We start from the raw sequence: 21,268 nt of genomic DNA on the forward strand, positions 1-21,268 counted from the left end.
GAGTTGTGGTGGGTCTTTATCTGTGTGGCCTAATGCTCTATAAACACACCATGGGTAGGAGGCAGTCTTGCTCAGGAATCAAATTCTGTCAGAAAGCCTGTGAATCTGTGTGGTGTCTTGGCCAAAGCCTTCAGATCCTGTGGGGTGGAAATAATAAGCAGGGTCCAAGCTGAGATCATCATCCAGGGGTGAAAGATCAGCAAATACTGCCCTGTTGGTGCTCTGGGCCAGGGAGAGAGGTTTCTTGGGGATGTCTGAAGGACCAGGGCACATGGAGCCCTGGTGGTCTGAGCTCACTTTGCCGTACAGGCAGATGGGACCAGAGTGGATGGTATCACATTATTGTAGTGGTTATATTTAAATGTGAGGTCAGAGTTTCAACACGGCAACTAATGGCAGCAGGAACATTACTGGGCTGACTCATGTTGCCAAGAATATACTCTAATTTCTGCATGCATCCCTGCACAGGGGGAGAGGAACGGATGCTGCAATCTTGTGTCATACCAGTGCAACCCAGTTTTAGACCCTGCACCTATTTCATCCCTTCTTTTGTCTCTACCTTGGCTGGATGTGGTTTTGGTGGAATAGGGTTAATTGAACAGTGTTGGACAGCAGAGGTTGCTGAAGGGATGTGAATGACCTTGTGTAGAGCATGTTTGACAGACCCTACTGCAAGGGCTCAAGGTCTCCATCTTCCTACCTTGGGCCCCTGTGACAAACTCGCGTGTCACAGTGTGGTTGTGCTGCAGGCACAGGGAGTGGATATGAACACATTAGCATTTGCAAGGTGCAGCTGTGAGATGTGGCCATGAGAGCACAGTACAGCTTGTTTTGTACCATGTGTGAGAGCGCGGTGATTGAGCCTTTCTCCGTGGGGACAGGCAGCACTTTAGGGGAAGCTGTGTGTGGCATCTCTAAATCTGTGGCAAGAAAGAGTGCAAGGAGAGCTGTCTCTTGTTGCAGAGAAAGTAAACAAGTATTTAAAGGGCAGTGAGGTATTAAAGCTTTTCTTATTTCAGTATGGTGGAGAGATATGAGGGTCCTGACTACATTGAGTAATTAGTGCTAAAAATAACTAACTTTTTTTTGGAAAGAGACAGGCAATGAGCCCTGCAAGGAGATGGTATGACTGGTGAAAACAAGGGCTGCAATTCTATGGCAGCTCTAACAACTTTGTCTGTGGCTGTAGGAAAGGCTGGGTGGGACTGTTGGAGAGCGACCAGCTGGTTAATCTCTGGAGTCATTTGGCTAAAAGCAGAGCTGGAGACCCTGAGAAGGTCACAGCAGTGAGGGCAATGGAGCTAATAACTGAGTTTCCTGGAGGACAAAACCATGGAAAATGCCTTGAGTGTGAGGTTTTCTTAATGAAAAGCCAGGTGTAATCTGAGCACATCTCTTCCATGGACTAAAGAGGACCACCGTGTTTCTCCATGTGTCTGTCTGGCCTTCACATCTGAGTATGAAGTAGGAGGAGTGAGTTGGATACAGCTGGAAAGTGTGTGAACCCGTGGGTATGTGGCTTCAGGGGTGGAGGGAAGTTGATTTGAGCATATGTCATGAATCTGGCCTGACAGACAGCATTTCTGGGCAGAAAAAAAAGGTTGTATCCTTGGAAAAACAGTGCATGTCACCCCAAAATTCAGCATTTTTGCCTTGAAAATTAAAGATGGGTAAGGTACATTTGGAAGTAGGAGGCTGATGTAATAACCATTGCACAATCAGTTCCTGTGCTGTAATTTCTCTATTCCTGTTTACAGCCTTTCTGTAATAAGTTTCCACAGTTGAGACAGTTATCTGGATTTAATTTTCTTTTGATAAGGAGCATTGTTTTCTCCTTCTTATAGACCTCCTGAAGCCTAGCTGTCACGTAATTCCTCTAGTAAAGGAGATGCTGGGCACACATCTCCATCCTTGGATCAAGCCCGACCCCGCTGTGCTGCAAAAAGGGGTAACACCATGAAGATCTTTAAGGTGCTGGACTGCCTAGTGCATGTGGCAGGAGAAGAGTGGGTCTTGTGGGTGTACTTGACTCTTTGGTACAGCATGATGACATCTCTGTGGATGGGGAGCTGGGAAGACTTCTTGGTCTCTAGGGCTTCAGCTTTCACTGTTGCTGTGCATTCAGCCCTGATGCTGGCCAAGTGCGAGCATCATGTGTATGACAGGTTTTTGAATAATGCTAAGTTGTCTGCCAGTGATATTTACCCATCTTTTTTCAGTTTGCTCCCATTAAGTCTCTTTTCCCTAATGGATAGGTGGTGCCAGCTGACAGTGGATGTCCTCAGCGGGCTCCAGTGAATGGCAGTATTGGAAGGAGCTGGCTGAAAAAGCCCAAGTGGAGTTATTTCTGGTGACACCGGTGTGGCTGTACTGGGAATGCAGCAGGCGGCCCCTCAGAGGCTGCAGCCTCAGCCAAGCCAGATGCAGGAACAGTTTAGCAGGATGAAACTGCTATCTGATCCAGCAGCCCCTGAGGCTCAGAGATGTGCCATGGACCCCCCAAATCCTCCTCTGTACATTGGCTGCAGATGCGATTGGGGCTTTCCCACTAGAGGGCAGTTTTATCATGCCTGCATTTTCATAGGTTGCTGATTTCATTTAAGAGAGTTCCTCCTTAAAACCAACAGAAATTCAGGTGAAAGCCATGCTCAGCATTTAATTATTTCATCAGCTACCAAGGGCCTATGTGAATGGTAAAACCATTTATTTGGAAATTAACTACTCAACATAAAGCAGGTATTGAGGAACAATATTTTGAATTCGTCATGTGTCTTTGGGAACAAGCATGCACCAGATGTGTCACAGTTGTGTGGAAATGAGCGAGTGTGACTGGTGCACGTATTCTGCACTGAGAGCAGGCACACAGCTTCTGGATGCTTCTGCTGGTAAAAGCAGAGAGGTTGCAGGTTTGTATCATGGAAGTTTTTTAGTGTATTCTGAAGCTTTACAAAGAAAACCCAAAGAATCCCGAAAGACCCTAATTCTCAATGGAAAATGCAAGTGCTCCCTACTAGGACACTAACAGTCTTAGAGGTTTTGTTTCTGAGATGAATAGCGATATACTAATAAGCATTAATATTTCAGAAAGCTAAGTGAGTAAGAACCATGACTTCAGACTCACTTAATAATCTAGACCTGAGATACAGCTTGGGCAGCTTTCTGTATTGTGAGGCACAGTTGTGTTGGGAATATCACACTCAGTTCTGCCAATGATATGTGAGAAGATGTGAGCTATCCATGCGGAACACGGAGATGACATGCTCCTCAGTTCCCTCTAGGTGCCTGAAAATATCCAGGGTTTTGTCTTCCTGAGATCTGAGCTAATGTTGGAAGAAATGAGGGATGGTGACCTTCCTGGGAAGCTTAGCCAGACAACATTTATTTCTTATTCTTTGTATAGTTATACTTGCCTGGGCCGTTTGTCCCTGAGCCAGGCACAGTGTCTGGGAAGAGTGTCTGAAGGCATGCCTCATGTCTCCTTTTCCCTGGGTTTAGGAACCTCTAGGGCTGCTTCTTGGAAGCCTTGCCAGAAAAGCTGAACTTTGATTTAGCCATTGTGATAGTGATTACTTTGTAAGTCTGTTCTGCCCTTTCTCTGGCCTTGTGAGAAGTGGGTTCCCCAGCAGACAAACTCAATATGAGCTACATTCTCTTCAATGCCTAGTCTAGCTCCACTCCCTCACTTCTCATTTTGAGGAGAGCATAGCAGGTCACAAATTCCTTTTCAGCCCTTGTGGAAGCTGTTTGCTCCCACCCTGAAGCCAATAGTGCTGGGTCATGGCACCAGGCTCATGCTCTAGAGGCAGGACTGCATAGCTAGGAGCACTGTACTAAACAGGTGGAACAGAAATGCTTTTGTTTCCCTGATGGCTGCCTGGTGCATCGAACATAAAAAGCTACGCAAATTCAATTAGAGCATTCACAGCACACCTGAGAAGTTATGCTAGACAGTCTCTCCAGATGGATGCTCTTGCTAGACAGCCTGTAAGGCCATGTCATCTCTTATTTGCCAGAATCTTGCTTGCTTGTATTGGGAACTCTGACTGTGATGCTCCTTCCTCATGTTGCTTGCCAGAGTTTCTCTCCACATGATTCATCCCTCTAAGACAGTATGAGCAAGTTTTCAGTTGTCTGCAGCAGAAGCACAATGGTTTCCTTGTGCAGGCTGTGTGGGGCTTAACCCATGAAGTGCTGAGTGAAGCTCTTGTCCCCAAACTGTCTGACAAGGACAGACTCCGCTTTCATCTATTGCTTCCTCAGTGCTACCCCTTCCTACTGGTGTGGATGCAGTTCCTCCAATGGTAAACTCTGGAAGTCATAGGAGAGCAGAGAAGAACAGGCTGGTGCTACAGGCTCTCAGAGTGTGCCCAAGCCGCATCCTTGATGGGTCTCCTTCCTCTGATCAAGGGACATGTCCAAAGAAGCTGTCTTTTCTTGTTCAGAAAGACCTCTGTCCCCATGAGGGAACATGGCTCTGTCTTCATCCTTTCCACCCTTGTGTGTTTGATCTTGCATGGTCAATGAGGCTTCTGTGTTGGGCTTAGCACATTGTTTTGGATCTCGTGCTGCTTGTTTGTTTTTCTGATTGTCTTATTTTCTAAGTGTTTCCAGACAAACTGTAGGCTGGTTCCTGTTAGCTTGTCTGCCCTCTGTTCCACCTTCTCTCATCTGTCTTTCTCTTTTCTCAAGTTTCCCACAAGAAACTATATTGCTGTTAGGGTCTTTGTTCTTCTTTGCTCTCTTTGTCCAAGCCTCTGTCCACAGTCCTTTCCTTCTCTGAAGTAGTAAAGCTGCTCTAACCCAGGCCCGAGAGAAGTGTATTAGCAGCTCTTTGCTTTCTTCAACAATTAGGAACAAAGTCTGTGTTTTAAGTTTTCTATAGGGTGTGAGTAGAAATGTATGGGCACAATCATATTTAAATACCATTGTATGGAGTCCAAAGCAAAGGGATTTTCTTAAAGTATACTTTTTTTTCTTTTTAGTAATTGATTTGGAATTTTTTATTTTGTTTTCATGTCTGGTCTTCTAGTTTGTACTTGTTTCACCCTGTTTTCTAGAGTTTTGCTGTATCATTACAGCATCTCTGATTCTTGCAGCTGGAACTTAAAATACGTATTTATTTCAGACATAGTAAAATTTGTGATCATCTCACTGGAGTTGGTAACACAGATTCTTACCTACTTGTTCAGCAAAAACACGTTAGAAATAATCTTTACAGTCTTGTATCACTTCCTACTCCACTTAATGTAGTATTTTGTTCATGTTTTGCTGAAATTCCCTGCCTGTCATCCCTAGAGGTCTTAGGTCATCCTCTCCTTAGCATTTCTGTTATCCGTGGCAGGTGCTGGCTGCTTAGGACCTTGTATTTTCTCCCTCTTCAGTTTTCTTCTCAAATGTTGCAGATGTTTAGATTCTGTTTTCTGGTTGCTCTGGTCAGCAGTGGTTTATAATGATGATCCTTCTTGATGACTTACTTTCTGGGTCCTAACTCTATCTATTTTTGCCAACCATCAGTCTTAAAGACAGTGGTAGAAAACAGACTGTTCAGTTAATTCTGCTTGTCTGTAGAGCTTGTTGTGATATTGTCCATTTCTGCAATGGTCTGGTCAATTAAATCCAGCTCTTGCTACCTGAAATTACTACTGCTTATCTTGTCAGAGATAGAGGATAGTTAAAACCACATCACTTTGATTCTTTAGGGCTGCTACTGTGTGGTAATGATTTGAAATTTTTTTCTTGGGCAGAATAGTTTCTTTAGGAGTATTGTCAGTCTGTCCTTATATGGGTTACAGACTGTCCAAAATAGAGCTGGAGCCCAGCAGTCAGGCCAGCAATGGCAGAAGGATCCCTGTTGGGTTGTACAACCTGCTCTTCACCTGTATGGTCTTATTCCAGCCTTGTTCTCATTCCAACATTCAGAGTCTATTGCTAGTTGATGCTTTTCATTTTGTTCCTCAGAACCTGAAACTATTGCACTATACTTAATCTCTACAGAGAACACAATAATATCTGTTCTTTTTGTTCTTTTTCTTCTTTTCTTTTTTTTTTTTTTTTTTTTCTTAACATATGAGTGGGCAGCGGCGCAATGACTCATTCTGACTCAACTGAGGTTTTTCAGAAGGGGTAAGGCAGAATGAGGGTTGAAACCTGTTTCACCTTCTTATTGGTTTGTGTAAGTCAAAAAAAGACTGTATTGACATGTTTTGAGAACTCTCTGTGTGAAGCCCAGCATCCCAAAACATTGAGGATAGCCTCAAACTCCCTTCTCAGGCTGCCTTTGTTTCCTACCAGGTTTTCTGGAGCAAGTAGGTGCAGTGAGCCATGTCACCTTGTGCTCTTGTGGCAGGAGCAGGAGCTCCCTGTGGTAACTAGCAGCTGCAGGGTCCATGTCCTAGCTGGATAATTCTGTCTTTGGTTGGAAGTTGTTTTTGGGACATCAGAATGTATTTCTTTTTTCTCTACCCCCCTTGTACCCTTGTTGAGTTGTTGTCCTTTCCAAGGTGATCTAGGACTTTGCCACCCACTGCCTCCTGGTTCTGGGAGAGTGGCGGTGTTGGGAGGACACATCATCTTTCATCACAGTTTGTTACTTAGCTCCTGTGTTCAGCCTCATCTTGAACGCCACCACCATGGAAAATTACATGGGTGGTATGGGGAAAGAGACTTTGTCTTCCAGTTTGCACAACAAGAAGTTCTGGGGATAGTCTGGAAGGTTTCAGTCACTGTGATTGTGGTTAATCTTCCTAATGACTGTAGGTACAGGCTATCCTTTGATTTAACTGTTACCCATCACATCGGAAAGTTTTTAACTAGATTGAAATTATTTAATTCTTCTGACTCAAGGTTTTTCTTTTGAAAGGAGACTATTTCCAGTGGTGTCTCCACTCAGCTGGAAGAAGTGAGGGACTAAGCAAAATAACTTATGACTAATATCACTTATTGGCTCTTCTCTTACCACACATTCTTCTTATCTCTTGAGCACTGGGACTGAGGGGCCTTCTCCGGGCTTAGAACCGAGACCTTTGCCATTTCCCCAGTAGAGGGTGGATTGCCTGTGTCTGCTCCCCAGTGTGCCTGTCTCTTGCCAGAAAACCGAATCATGGGCAATTGTATCCTCCTGTTTCAGCTCTATGTTTGCAGCATCCTCATTTGCTTGAATGGGACAATCTGGCAGGCCTGTTGGTTTTAACATTTGGTTTGACTGTAAATGCAGGTATTGCGCTAGCCAGTTGTATGTTCTGAGATGGATAAGCCATGTTCTCAGCTTGCTGTAATTAGCGTGGTTTGAATTCACAGTTGTAAGGTTAGAATCCAAACATCTGTAAACACGTAAAAGTACCTCTGCTGATTTTTCAGGCTCAGGCACATTTAGAGATCTGGTCTTTGTCAGCAGGTGGTCTAGCTGCCAAGTTGTCACAGAGAAGATGGGCACCACTGCTGTTCCGCTTTCCCTTTAGTTTTAGATTATGCCTCTGTCCAGAGCAAACCCGCTGACAGGTGAGTGTTTGCTTTAAAGTCTCCATTATTTTTATGAAGGAAGAAAACGAAAAAGTATTGACGGTCTTTAACAATGTAGCCTAGCAGTCCTGTAGATTTTAGTCCAAATAAGGCTGCAAGGCTGTCCTAATCGGAAAAAGCTGCCTGAGATTTCTCAGAAGAGTTGCACAGTCAGGTGAATTGGCAGTGCAGAAGGTTTTGTCTGCTTCTGAGCCATCACAAGTAGCTGCTCTTAGGCACAGCGCTACTGTCTAGACAGGAAAGCGTTTCACTTTTTTCTGTAACTGGGATGAATACATCCCGGAAGTGCTTCTATTAAAAATCAAAATCACTTGATTGCCTTGAATTAGTGACTATGTTAATCCCAGGAGAGACTTCTTATCCTTTTCTCAAGAGACAGGTCAGAGAGGTTTAGGCGGGTTCGAGGAGGCCATGTGTTCTTGTTTAGTCTCTGTTTGGCCATCACAATGACTTGCAAAATCACAGAATAAGCTGAGCAAAATTTTGAATTTCCAAATCAAGACAAAACTTGGAAATGTTATTGTTAGACTGAAATGTGTCAGGAAAAAGTGTATTTTAAAACATTGATATATTTTTGATATTTTCCCAGGTCAAAATAGTTTGGTTTAAAAAACTGAGTTACAGACTTGTGTTTTTCCTTCTAGTTCACTATTAAGTGCAGTTTTCCCAAAAGCATATTAGCTCATGAGTCTTACAGCTTCTGAGCATGGTGCTGGCGTTTTAACCTTTGATAACAGTCTGTCTCGGGGCTGATCTTCCAGCTGAGTACTCTGTACTCATTTTGGCTCCTGCAGCGTTATACAGGGCTTGGTTTAATCAGAAATTCATTTAACATTACGAAGACATACATTCCTCCAAAGAGCATAGTAAGAGTAACTTTTTCCAGACTGTGAGGGAAGTGTAGCTCTGCATTATCTGATATTGCCTTGAAGTGAAACAGCTGCATTACAGTTCAAGAAAGTGGAATATTGAGTTAGAAATGAGTGATCTGACCAAAACTTTGCTTCATAATTTTCTTCACAGAAAGTTAAAATTAAAAAAAAAAAACGGGGGGGTGGGGGGGGAGGCAGAGGACCGAGAGAGTGGCATTTGATTATTTGGTTTTGTGGAAACTTCAGTTCCTGTATGAAAATTACCTTGCCATTATGTCCTATCCAAACATAAACACAACAAGGAACACATATTTTCTCCTTTAAAGAAAGCAAAGCAAAACAAAACACAATTTAATTCTCGGTACTGTGCTAAACCCCTGCAACTAATGCATCACCTCTGAACGTCATCTGCGACTTGCCTGCTTTTCTGCATCTTTCTCTGTGCCTCTCATCGTAAGGGCTGAAGTCCAGACCCTGTTCAAATCAATGCTAAAACTTCCACTGATTTCCTTTCACAGAAGAGATTTCACCCATTCTCTGTTTTAGTAGTGGCCAGTATGATGAAATATATCTTAGCTGTCATAAAACTACTCTGCAGGGCTTCTAAGTTCCTGTGTAACTCTAGTTTCAATCCTCCCATGTTTCACTGGTTCCGAGACGGAGAGTCTAGATGCCTAGGGAGTCCTAAAAATAAATCTGAGACTTGTTTTGTATTTTATACTGTAAATTCTGAATATTTGTATTGAAGCTGTGTTAAGGAACTGCATATCTCATGCCCTAGTAACAGACAAAAATCTGTTGTGTTTTAGCTTTGCTGGTAGGTGTTAGGGAGATTTGGTGTTTAAGAATTGGTGTGTGGTTATACCAAGTGGATTTCAGGATTGTCTGTGAAAGGGGCACTTCTGCTTTCCCTGCTTGTCTGTTTATCACCAGTGGGTGAATGTAATCAAATATATTACTGTGGTGGGCAGAGTGAATTGGAAAAGGGGGGGAGACTGGCCCTGTTCTCCTGGGGCAACAAGAGGCAGCGTACACAAAATGAGCCATCTGAATTCTCCCCATTCTCACTGCTCTTTACCGCCTGTCCTAAAGTCAGACAGATCTGCACTTGCATAAACAAAGCTTAACCTGCTCATAGACCTGGCAGTGGGAACTTGATACCCCCTATTATAAAGGGAAGACCTAGGTGAGATTTCTAGTATTTCACTCACGTGCTTTACACACCTACAGTTTTCTGGCATCTTCCTCCCACATGTAAGAAACTTCATTCTGTGGTCTGAGATTTTGTTCAAAACTCTGCAGCTGCAAAATGCAGTTTGCATGTGCATCAGTGTCACAGCAGCCCCTGGGACCTGGGCTGCTGGAGTGAGGTGGTCCACCTTACTTTGAAGAATTTCTTCTGCCATCGAACAACTCATATTAATCCCTCTGTCTCCAAAACAGAAACATCTCCATGTTGTGAAGAGGACACAAATAATGAAGGGCTGTCAAATGTTTTGGGCTCCTTAGACATCAGGAGTAGCCAAGACACAAAGTCTTGCCTTCAGAAGCTGCCAGTGTGACTATTGAAATTGAGGTAGCCTGAGGGACAACCCAGCCCCTGCAAAGTGGGCAGCAAGGCCTGAGTTGTTAGCCCAGCTTCTCAGTTGTTGAAGTTTCCCCCAAGTTTCCGTTGCTTGGGCAGATATTTCCAGGCTGAACTGCTGCTTGAGATGAAAAATATTTTGGCTTGATTCACAGAAAATTGGCTTTTTGTGCTGTGTTCTCATGACTGTTCAGCTCCTGGTATTAACCTCTCTGCAAACAGCTGAGTTGGCACCACGCACAATACAATGAGCTTCTCAAGAGCTCCTGCTGTATTTTTCTGTGATCTCTTGTGCTTACTCTTTCATCTCTCCTTGTTTTCTCTGTTTCAGACCTGTTGGCCTTTCTGAAATACAGCCTGCTGAACACTCGACAGTCCATGCTCTCCTCCCAGGTAAGATTCCAGATGGTGTTAACTCTCCAGTAGGAACAGAGAAAATTGTTGTTCAGGTATCAGCTAGATCTTTCAAAAAAATCTCAAAAGTGCTTTGTACTGAAATTGGCTGTTTTCAGGAGAACAGGTTTGCATCTGTGTGCGTATAAGAGAAACCTCCCTTCTCTAGGAGGTAGATAGTTTTGCTTGCCATAATGAGGGCTCTTCTGTAAGCATCAAAGCCAATCCTACCTGGCCCCTGATTCTAGCCCTGAGAAGAGCTGACGGGGAACACTTTCAGAAGACAGCAGCATCTGCACTGTTTTACTTTCAGGAATCTCTGATTTACAGTGGTTGTGTCATGTTTATGGGCTTAATGTTTACAGATTTTGGAAGACTGCATTTTGTTGTCCAATGTTTTTTCAAATCTGCTTGTATTTTTGGCATTTGTAGTTTTCCATCAGAGCTTGCACAGTCGGTGTAGTAGTATGCAGTAGGGCAAAACATTTCTTTTTGTTTCTTATAAATCTGCTGCCTGAAAATGTCATCGGTTGCCCCTAGATTTTGTGCCATGAGAAATAAATAATCCCTGTTTTTTTATCTTCTTTTCACTTACAGTTGTATGTCTGCCTACTGCCTGCTCCTCCTCTAGTAAAGTTTTCCAAACTGAAAAATCCTTCTTTACATAATCTCAAGCTTCTAAGCTTTTGCTTTTTCACCTTGCCCCTCTCTTTGCCTTTCTAATTTTAGTGTATCTTCCCCTAATGCTCTGTCATATCTCATGAGTGCTGAGTTTGTGTCTTCAGTGTTCTGCACAAGAACATTGGGTTCTCCTTCCCAATTAATTTAGTAACTATTAACATATGTGTATGTTGGCAGGTTTTCTTCCCAAGTTGTATTAGATAGCACTTACTGATTTTGAAATTAATTTGCTGGTTTTTTCTTGACTTACCCTGGACCACAAGAGCCCTCTGTGACTCTTCACAGTCACCTTCAGATTTCACTATCGTGAATATTTGAGCAAATTTATCATCTCACCCTTCACCCTGAATTTTATTTATCTGTAATGTGAGAAGCACACATTTCACTTTTTGAAGTTAGAACAACAATATATCTTTAAACTATCTGAAAATGTGTGGGGAAACACAGACATTTTTAAACTTCAGCGACTGATGTTTTGGGGTTTTTTGACAGTGTCTTTTTGGAACTACCCACAATGAAATCTCAAACTAAGTTTTTGGTGTGGGTGAGCATATCTCGAGCATTCACAAACACTTTGGCTTATTTGTCAGTTGTAAAGACTTTGAGAGTTTTTCTTATTTCGGAAACACACACAAATTCCCAGTATTAGTATGTGATTGGCAATTACTGTGCTCTTTCCTGGTCTTTCCTCTTTTACCAGGGAATGATGTGAAATGCGAATACCTCCTGTTTAAATGCTGTTTTCAGTTAGCTGTCAGTTTGCCAGACTCATTCACACTAGCTGCAACTGCTCAGTTCACCTCCTGTTTGGAGCTGCAGGCAGTGTTCCTTGCTGATCCGATTGATCCCTCTGCAGCTCCTGTACTGATCAGGGTTTTCTGCCTGTCTCTGGAGTGCTCATTTGAATTTGGCTGAGAAACCACATAGTTTACAGGAAAGTACACTTTTTGCAATTAAAGCAAAAATTAATCCAAAGCCAACCAAATTACGAGGATCTGTCTGTCTCTCCTCGGCAGAAACGCGTTCCTGTTTAACAGCCAAGTGCTGTGACTGTGTCTGTGTCTTAAGTGAGTCTGTCTCTATCCATGTCTGGACTGTGGGTTTGCCATGTAATTTCTCCTTTGCACCCAAACAGTTTTACTGTTAACAGAACCAAGCACCAAGGAGTTGCCTTGGACTCTGAGTGCTGCTAGTTTCTAAGTTAAAAAAAAAAAAAAAAAAAAAGAAAATCACAAAGAGGCAAGCAGGATAAAATGCACAGCAGAGGGGCAGCGTATTGATGTGGAAGATCTGGTGTGTCTGTGGGTCTGGAAGGGGGAGCTGGTGTTGACAAGCAAGGTTGTTTGGGAGCCATGGGTCAGGCTGTGGGTAGTTGGGGTAGGGTTGGAGCTGGGCAGGAGCAAGCTGACCAGGAGGTGCAGTGGTGAAGTGCTGTGCAGCCTTTGGGATACAGGAGCAGTGTAGTGAGAGCATTGTCTGATTTCTCTGTGACCTCTCTCTGTTTACAGCTGCCTCCTGAGCAGCTGTTTTATTTGAATTGTGGTAGTCCACCTACGTCCATTCAGGACGCAGAAACAGTTGCAGGAAGCATAATTTACTTCCTCCTAATGGCTCATTTTGGATATCAACAACACACTTCCTTTACATCTGCCTAATGTAGACCCTGCAGAGAGGAAATGAGTCTGGATTTCCATGTTTGGTCTGTCTTTAACTTCAGATCAAAGAAATGTTTAACTTTAGGGTAAGAGCTTCTTGGCTACTAGTTTCATTCTAAGATCTGGAGCCTGAGCTATCACAGCTTATGTTATCACCAGAAGTAAAGGCTGTGCCCTAGGAACTCCACTTGAAAACTTTTGTTTCTGAAGTGGAATAGGAACTTGCTTTTTCTTCCAGGGGGATATTAAATATATGCTTTCATAGATCAAATTAACTGGGTCTATTCCACATAAGAAGAGAAGGCTCAGTAGGGTCACAACAGTGTGCAAATAAGGACATGCAGGAAGGAAGATAAATTGTACTCCAGATCCATGGTGGAGAGGGCAAAAAGTCATGAACTGTTGTAGTGGAGGAATATTCAAATTGGACCTAAGAGATATCTTTTAATGGAAAGGATAGGGAGGCACTGTCATCAGTCATCCATGGCAGCTGCTGCATCTCCCCTGTCAGAGCTTTCCTGGACAAGTGCAGCAGGTGTTGGAGGTGAGTTAGGCACAGTGGCAGGGTCCAGGGCGCTTCCAGGTGAGCCCATGGGACAGCCAGGCTACTGAGACTGCTGTGACTCATATACAGGGCAGATGTTCTCAGTAACAAATATTGTTCATAAGAATGCAGATGCAGTCTCATCCCTTTCACTCTGTCAAAGGTAGAGTGCTGTTCCTGCACTGATTTCACATCATGAGGAAGTTCTGAGTTCCTTGGCTTTTCTTATGCAAGAATTTCTCCTTTGTCACAAACCCTGCTGTATTCTTCATGTTCTTGTATCTAAGTGCATGCCTATGTGAAACAGCATGGTGTCATTTTCTTGCTATTTCATTAAAGAAAACAGACACTGTACCAACAGAATCCATCTCCTCCAATGCTGGGCTAATTCAAGGCACTCATAGACTGTACTTGTGTTGGACAATTTCCAAAGAAATCAAGCAGTGAAGTGGTGCAGGAGGCAGCAATAAAAGATCCTGGTGTGAATGTGAGAGTGTCAAAATAGCTAGTGTGACCTTTGGTAGTCTAGCCTGCTTTTCTTATCTGTTTGTATTGCGGTCAAATATTTCATCATGTGTAAAAAACAAAAGTGTGGAAGGGAAAGAGGTAACGAACATGTGTTACGCATGGGAAGTGGCACTGCCACAATGCAAGCTAGCAGTGACCTGGAAGCAAGGTGTTCTGAGATACCAGAGATAGGTGCTCAGCCTCTTTTAAAAGAAAATAATTTATCTGCAGTACCCATTAGACTGTGTGTGGTGCTGCTTGTGTACATAGGCTGCATGATGAAATGAGCACAAAAACCCCTGTGTGTGTGAGAGTTCAGAATTCCTCAAGGGCTTTGACAGCAGTGCCAAAAGAGAAGTCTGAAAGGCAGAGGGAAAGGCTCACTGTCATCTTTACATCTAATCGTTCACCATCTCCTGCAACCAAAGCTGCAACACAGACCACAAGTACATCATGAATTACCATGGCTCCTGAGCAGTCTTGAATGACTGGCTGTCAGTATTGCTCTTAACGCTTACACCATGTAACAAATAATCTTAGACTTCTGCTCATCAAATGCTTAATGTTTCCATGTCATGAGTTGGGTAATGCTCCAGTTGTTAAACAAGGAATAAATCTGGAGGCTTACCCATCACTGAGTTTATCTGATTGCAAGCTGAGCTTGGTAACTGGTCTTTGAACAATTTATCACACATAACCACAATGCAGCCAATGCATCTCAACTTCAAGGATAAAGTACCTGGTAATTTTCTGGGTTTTAATAGTATAGGTGAGGCTGTATTTGCCACACAATGATAAGGACTATAATCCTGAATGTGGATCCAGTTTTCCCAGGAGATCAGTGTTCAAATTCTGCCCTGGTGTTTTAAGCAAGGTAGACCCTTGTCTGTGAATGGCATGTGGTTGAGATGTGCTTTGGAGGTCACAAACCTGAAGTATAGACACAACCACTAAGACAGTAAAGCATTAAACTGTTTGGAAATACTTCTGAGGAAGGCCTGTTCTTTACAGACATATGGCCAAAGTGGTTCAGATATCAAAAGTATTAGCAAACTACCTACTAGCGTGCTCAGCTAAAGAAGCTAAGAGTGTGTGTCATTTTTTCCTGTTTTTATTTATAGAAGGCTTTTTATTATCCAGATAATGTACTGCTCTGCTACTATTAAAGCGTCTTCTGACATCTGCAAAAAGAGAGTTATTTTCTGGCTTCAAACCTGCGATTGAAATGAATGGGGGAGGTTTCCTGTCTTGCCGTTCTTGCTGGCTGCAATGCTTTCCAGACAGACAACTGAACAGCACTTGAGGGGTCAGTACTGAGTGTCTGTGGGTGCTTAGGCATTTTTTGGCTTTTCAGTCTTCCTCCTCATAGATGACGAGCATAGAATGGGAAGAAACTCCCCAGAATAAGAGAAGGCAGGAAGCTTTCAACACAGCCTTTTGACTTTGCTTCCTGTCTTTTGAACTGTCTCTTTGAGGGTTCCCAATCCCAAATGCTGTTCAGTAAAAGAGCAGGAGAGGGGCCTTGAGTGGAGGAGTGTAGGTGCTGGGGAGGGAGGCTGTCCTGGAGGGACATTTATCCTGAAGGAACTATTATCCAGATAGGACCAAGTCAGGCAGGAGAAAAGGAATATTAATAATCTGGAGACATTCAAAACCCGCCTGGACACATTCCTGTGTAGCCTCATCTAGGTGTTCCTGCTCCAGCAGGGGGATTGGACTAGATGATCTTTTGAGGTCCCTTTGAATCCGTAACATTCTGTGATTCTGAGGGGAGGACAGGGGATGGGTATGGCATAGAGCCCTTCCAGCACACTCCTGAGACCAAATGCACCACTCTCTCTCCACACCTGGCCCTTTACATGGCACTTCTGAGATCAAGGGCTCTGTGCTCGATTCTGCACTGTGTGATGGAGCATTTCCTTTTACTAGTTTTGCATAAGCCATCTTTTTTTTTTTTTTTTAAATATATATCTCATTCTACTTGCAAGAGAGGATAACACAGATTCCCAGTCTGCTTTCTCTCATTATTGTTGTCTCTCTTGGACACCTCTTTTCCTGTGTAAGCAGCCCCACTTTATTCAGGCTCTAAGTCCTTCTATTAATTGGTTGTTCTGGTTACCTTTTTTATTTCTGTCTATTTTAATAACAATTCTGCTGCTGACAGCATACTCATGTCTTTGATCTTTTTAATAACATTGCCACTTTCTAGTCAACAGCATGCAATTCATTATGGATACTTCCTCCTGACTTTTTTTGGAGGGGGCTTGGGGATGGATGGTCTATAGCTGCAGGCAGATCTGAGCTCGTTGGGAGATGAAGGCTGTTTGCCTTGTGCTCATTGCAGCAGTGTTCAGACAGGCAGAACCTCTGCCATAGGGAAGGATGCATGGGACTTGAGGCAAAGCAGCGGGTTACCCCATGTAGAGCACTGAAAGAAGAGGAGACAGAGCTGCACAGCACTGTGGGAATTGCTAAGTCAAGTGTTACTGTGTAGGGATAAGCTACAGAGCACAAATCTGATTTCCAGCACTGGACAAGAACCCTTCGTTTTACTCAGTGTAATTTTATTGATTCAAAATGAGTTGCAACACATTCATGTTAAAATCAGCCATCCTCTTTCATATCCTGATGCCTACCCATACTATTGTAAAGTACTGCTGCCAACTTATCCTGCTTAAATTTCCTTCTGGTATCAGTTGTTTGTGTATGAAGGGGCACTCTGAAGCTTCTCTTATTTGACACAGACAGAAATAATCTGTTTCAGTTTCTCCTGTGCCACTAACAATAATTACATAATAGGCCATCTTTGAGTTTCTGCATACTTAGTGTCTCAGTTTCTATTTTCAATTTGTTTCTGGGTTTGATGTATCTCGTAACTTTCTGCAGTGACTGCAGAAAGGAGGGTGGCAAATAGGAAGTGTCTGTGCCAGAATCCATCCCTAAGCTTTAGTAAAGTTCTTGTATTGTTCTTTGCAGTTAAGACCAGCGTACCCTGGTCTTTGTCTCTGGCTTTCAGCATTGTATTTAAAAAATTGATCTGAATAAGTCTCGGTACTTTTAGTATAATCAGCTGTTTACTCTACAACAGCTTGAGTGGGGATTTTGAAACACCCTGTGTGACAAAATGTTGCCTGGCCAGAGAGGTGGCTAGTTATGAAAAGTGGAGTCTTTCGGTATTACAAGGCATTGCTACAAACCCACACTTTATGCTTATACTAATTGGGTATTTGTCGAGTATGCAAGTCTTGGATGCAAAAGTACCAGATGGACCATTCTTCACCTTCTCTAATAATTTGTTCCAGGAATTAACAATTTACTCCGAAGTACATCAATGTCGTGATTGCCACCAAAGGGCCCAGTAATTGGTAAGAAACTGATTGAAAATCATCCCAGTTCCATGCAGTGACCCCTTGACTAGGCCATGAAGAAAATGTCATCTCCAGAGGATTCTTTCTCTCACCCTAAACTAGATGAATGGGTTTCAGAGATAAACAATTTTCTTTGCATACTTATCTCTCCCCGTTGTTTAGTGAGAACATAGATGATTAGTTAGACTGAGCAGCTATCAGGTACCAAATGCTAGAGGAGACTAATCCTACCTTAAATGTTTTTGTGTTATTCCCTGTGAGTCATGGAAATAATCACTTGAATGCCATCTCCTTTCCCTTGTGAAGGTCACTACTGACAGCCATGTATGAAGGTCGCATGTGGTTTAACACAATGATTTGCTGTTTTCTTTGGTGGAACAAGTACCAGCAGCCTCACTCCAGGATTGCTGCTGGAACCAGGTCACAATGCAGGTCTCAATTACAACAGATGGTCCTCTATTAAATAGCAGTCCTTAGAGAATAAATGTGTCCAATTGGCTTTTGAGAGAAGTGATGGTAGAAAACTGTTGAAATCAGAGTGGAGATAGTTTTTCCTGTTGGTGGCAAAACTACATCAGAATACATGTGGGTGGTTCATCCCATGTCTGTGGTTCTCCAGATGTCCACTTTCCAGCGCAGGCATTCCTATTCTTGGTTGATAAGGAGGTCTGGCAGTGGGAAGTGGGAAATACTCTTCTGCTTTCTGCCACTTCTTCATATCTGTGGCTTGGCTGTTAAGCAGAGCCTGGCAGCAGCTCTATACTGCCACATTTGGAGGACGGATCACACTCTCTGCGTACAACCCTGGGCAGAAACAAAGGGGAATGGGGGCAATGTCCCCAGGGATACCAGTCCTGCCCTAAACTTGAAAACAGCCAAACATCTACTTGTACTGTCTAAACAGGATAGCTAAGGTTTGTCCTGGGGCTGAGTTGCAAATACCAGGTATGGGAAATGAAGAGATGGGGCTGCTCTACCTAACCCTTCTTTCTGTCTGCCCATCTATCTCTGCTGGGCTCAAAAAGAGTCTGCTGCCAAAGATGGCTGGTGGTTAGCAGTCACACCATCTTGATTCAAATCCAGGGGTGAAAAGGATTGGTATTTAGAACTTCAGTCACAAAGACTGAGTCAAACAGACGGTGCCAAGCATCAGGAGTCTGATACCTGCCAAGATCATCTTAGTAAGCTACAGCTAGTAGAGTATTTATGTTCTACATTCCTAGTGCTTGGATGCTTTATTTCTTTTGTCTACCTTTAATTGTTTCAAAATGACTTCAAATCCTTAAATTGCTAAAGCTGAGGACAGCTATATTTAATCTCCCATCTGAGAAGTACACTCCTCCTGCCCCTGGGAGTGTAGCTATGTCTGGCATTGAGCGTTACAAAAGCAGATGGTGGGAGCTGTCACTCAGATGGATAGAAGGTAATCAGACGATAGAAGAAGTTGTCTTAGTGTTTTCCCAGTCCTTTGCCAAGGGATTTCCCTGGCGTGTTGTGAGAACATCAAGCCTTGGGCTGGTGATTGGTGATGTCATCCCGAATCACTTCTCTGGGTGTGTTGGTTTGACTGAAATCAAGTCAATTTTCTTCACGCAGTTAGAATTTTTTCTTTTTCATAGCTAGCACAGTCATTGTTTGGATTTAGTTTGAGAATAATAAGGTAGCACCTCAGTATAGAGGTTGTTTTCTTCAAGTAGTTTTCCAGTGGTTTTGAGTTGTAATGAAGAAAATGTAAGAACTTACGGATATCTTAGCCATTGTCTGGGGGACCAAGATATTTCTGGGCTTTTTTTCTTCAGGTGTGAGGCAGCTAGGAAGGGGAGCATAGATGGGGCAGACCTTGACTGACAGCCAGGCTAATGAATTAAAATGTTCCGTACCATTAGCACGTCGCCCTTTGTATATAATGGGGGAGTTGAGTTTTCTGGCTTTTTAGACCTGTTCAGGTTCTGCTCCATTCAGGAGTTGTGTTAGTTCAACCATTTGCTGTTCTGCTGTATTGCAGTTGGCCTCTGGGCCTTTCTGCCCTTTTATCCATTTTGGTGTCCTGTCAGGATTGGGTGTTTGGGACCAGAGTGCTCTCTTACTGGTACTGGCTGTTTCGTGCAGATGGAGTCCATGAGGAATTGCATTGAGTATTTTATTGAGATTTACGTTTTATATATTGTTAGTAGTGTATTAGTATTATTTTGTTAGTTTATTAAACTTCTTTTTATCTCAGTTCACTAGGTTCCCTTTCAATTTTCTCCCACAGCTATTGTGGTTTTGATTGCTATCTGGGGTTAAACCATGACACTAGGTAAACTTGCTGACTCAGTCTCCCTTTGTCCTGAGAGGCTTCCCAGACCTGAATAATAGCAGAAACCTGTAGTATTGGGTTGGTGCACATAATTCCCAAGGAACAAGGGTCTTTTGTTCCCTCATCAATGCTGTGAGTGCAGCCTGGAGTGACAAAGCACATCTGTGCTGGCATTAGGGACATCACTTGCTAGAGGAGGACTCCCAAATTTCCAAAGGGATATGGCTATTTTTAGCTCCTCTGTGCATCCATGTACTCAGATTTTCTTTCACCATCCTGGCTTGAATGGCAGTATTTATCTGTGATTAGATCTGTGAATCTGGAGATGTCACAGTTGCCCTTTGAAAAGAGGGAAGCAGGAGTACGAGAATGAGTTGATGGTTTCCATAGGGCTTTGGAAAATGTTCTGTGGGGATCAGAAGGAATGGAAAGGAGGAGACAAGTGAAATGGCAAGCGTGAATATCTGGAAGGGGGTAAGAGAAGCCAGGCAGTCAGGCAGCAGCTGCAGTCCAAGGAAGAGGTGCAGTGAAAGTGATACACAATACAGCAGATGTGAAACTAGATCTGAGCTGTTGGAGTCTGGTGTACCCTGACACTCCAGTCATTCTTCTCTGAAAGCACTCCAGATTTCAACTTAATTGCTGGGCCTCACTGTCTGGCCAAGACTGAACAAAGCAGGTATTATTAAGGAGAATTTTGCCAGTAGCATTCAAGCTACAGTGATGTCAGGATGTCCTGTATGAAGTTGGGACCCTGTGTGAGATGCAGTACAGGTGTGAAGAAAACATAAATCCTGTACAGATCTGAGTCCTGATGGGTACACAACTAGCATAGACTAGGGGACTGTCAAATATGAGCAACAGCTATATGGACAGGCTGAGGCTGTCATCAGAGAAGACATATGTCCTTCCAAAGGGCTGTGGTGGACCACAGATCTGTTGTGAGATGTGCAAAGTCAGCAAGATTGATTGAAGAAAATAGGGCAGAGATCTTGCTCTTCATAGTATGGAAAGATCTTAGGGCCTTGTGATCTCTCTCTGACCTTCTTTGTGAAAGAGCTAACTTGAGAGGGGTAGTTAATGAAGTTTCCTTCATCAGCCTACCTAATTCCCAAAGTCAGAATGAGAGAGTCTCAAAACTATTGGCTTCCTGCATTTTTTTTCTCTCTGAAACTGCTGCCAAAGTTCTTCACTTTGTGTGGAAATAATTGGAATGCCATGGACATGACCTAGCTCTTCCCACCCAAGATTTTCCTTCCCAAAAAAGGGTTACTGTTTTTCACATTCCCTTTTTGCCTTAGCCTTCAAGACAGGAGTAAACATCCCGTATTTTCTTTCCCAGAACAGAGGTACTTCTAATACTGTGCTCATATGGTTTTCATGACCTCAAAACTGTGGCTGTGCAACATTTTTGTACATTTCTAATACTCAAACTTTGGAGAGTCCCATGAGCTATGAAAATGTGACAGGATGTGCTCGCAGACACCATCTGCATTGGACTGCTATAGAAGTGCTCATTTCCCTCACCTCGTTAAGGGTACTGCAATGGGCCCTGGACTGTGATGCCCACGGAGGGCTATGTGCAGGACTGCGTATATCACAGCCACACAGAGCCTGGCCTAGATCTTTTATGCTCTCTGCTGAGATCTAGGATACAAGCGAAAAAAAAAAATGCAGTTAGCTTTCCAAATTTGTAAATAAAAAGTAGGTGCCAGGTACATTTCTAACTTGTAGTGGCAGCATTGTGGCTGGAGGCCGATATAATGTGTTAAAGCATTAAAGACAAACAGCTGCTTTTTGTGGAAAAGGTATTCGTTGTTTGGCAAGGTGAAGAGTGGCTGTGTCA

General features: G+C 43.2%; 1 long non-coding RNA gene across 6 annotated transcripts in view; it reads left to right on the top strand.

Annotated features, from left to right (window-relative positions):
* The window catches only part of LOC110362682 (uncharacterized), a 143,808-nt gene that overhangs the window by 50,029 nt on the left and 72,511 nt on the right, over positions 1-21,268 (top strand). For all 6 annotated transcript variants that reach the window (XR_010474298.1, XR_010474297.1, XR_010474299.1 and 3 more), the window contains one exon: positions 10,307-10,368. This is a non-coding gene — a long non-coding RNA (uncharacterized LOC110362682). The remainder of the gene's footprint in view (positions 1-10,306; positions 10,369-21,268) is intronic.

Source organism: Columba livia, chromosome 8, assembly GCF_036013475.1.
Source record: "Columba livia isolate bColLiv1 breed racing homer chromosome 8, bColLiv1.pat.W.v2, whole genome shotgun sequence".
NCBI lineage: Eukaryota > Metazoa > Chordata > Aves > Columbiformes > Columbidae > Columba > Columba livia.